Raw genomic sequence first — 1492 nt, forward strand, 5'->3', positions numbered from 1 at the left:
GACAGAGAGAGATTACAAGTAGGCAGAGAGGCAGGCAGAGAGAGAGAGGAGGAAGCAGGCCCCCTGCTGAGCAGAGAGCCCGATGCGGGACTTGATCCCAGGACCCTGAGATCATGACCTGAGCCGAAGGCAGTGGCTTAACCCACTGAGCCACCCAGGCGCCCCCTTCCTGTGGCTTTAATCATCCAATATCAAACAAATGATAATTAAGCTTGATATCTTTTTTATAGTCATGGTTAAGTAATGTCTAAATAGAAAAAGCAGAAACCAGAAGATATTTAGGGATAAGGTTAACAAAATTTTTAAAATACTAAAATTGATTCTTCAGAAGATTGATTTAAATTCACATAAATTGTTTACAGTAAGTGTTTATAGAGCAGCTAAATGAGGAAGTATACAGCAAAAAAAAGGAGAAAGAAGGAGAAAAGTAATCTTTAGTGATGGTTAAAACTTGTTAATCTAAACTGAAGTCCGGAGTCAAGATGGCAGAGAAGTAGCAGGCTGAGACTACTTCAGATAGCAGGAGATCAGCTAGATAGCTTATCTAAAAATTGCAAACACCTACAAATCCAATGGCAGACCGAAGAGAAGAAGAACAGCAATTCTAGAAATAGAAAATCAACCACTTTCTGAAAGGTAGAACTGGTGGAGAAGTGAATCCAAGGCCACGGGAAGACAGAGCATGGGGCTCCCGGCAAGTGGCGGAGCAACGGAGCACAAAATCAGGACTTTTAAAAGTCTGCTCCACTGAGAGACATCACTCCAGAGGCTACTGGGGTGAAGCCCACGTGGGGTCAGTGTGGCCTGAGGTCCCGCAGGGTCACAGAAGGATCAGGGGTGTCTGAATGTCGCAGAGCTTACAGGTATTAGAACGGGGAAGCCGGCTTCAGAGACAGAGCCGAGGAGTGAACTCCCAGCTCAGGGTTACCTTAAACCGGTCGCAGGCTTGGTGAGCTCGGAGCACGGCCAGAGGCCACGGAGATGGGAGTAATGGGGCGCTGTTCTCTGAGGGTGCACTGAGGAGTAGGGCCCTGGGCTCTCGGCTCCTCCGGGGCCAGAGACTGGAAGGCCGTCATTTTCATTCCCGTCCTCCGGAACTCTACGGAAAGCATTCAGGGTACAAAAACTCCCGAAAGCAAACCCGAGCAAATTACTCAGCCTGGCCCCTGGTAAGGGCAGTGCAATTCCACCGGGGGCAAACCACTTGAGAATCACTACAACAGGCCCCTCCCTCAGAAAATCAATAAGAAATCCAGCCAGGACCAAGTTCACCTACCAAGGAGTGCAGCTTCAATACCAAGGAGAGCAGCAGAATTCCAGAGGAGGAGAAAGCAAAGCACGGAACTCATGGCTTTCTCCCTATGATTCTTTAGTCTTGCAGTTAATTTAATTTTTTTTCTTTTTCAATCTTTTTTTCTCTTCTTCTGCTAATTTTTTTTAAACTTTTACCCTTTTCTTTTTTAACGTTTTTTAACTAGTTTATCTAATATAT

This window comes from Mustela nigripes, chromosome 5 (genome assembly GCF_022355385.1).
Source record: "Mustela nigripes isolate SB6536 chromosome 5, MUSNIG.SB6536, whole genome shotgun sequence".
Lineage (NCBI taxonomy): Eukaryota > Metazoa > Chordata > Mammalia > Carnivora > Mustelidae > Mustela > Mustela nigripes.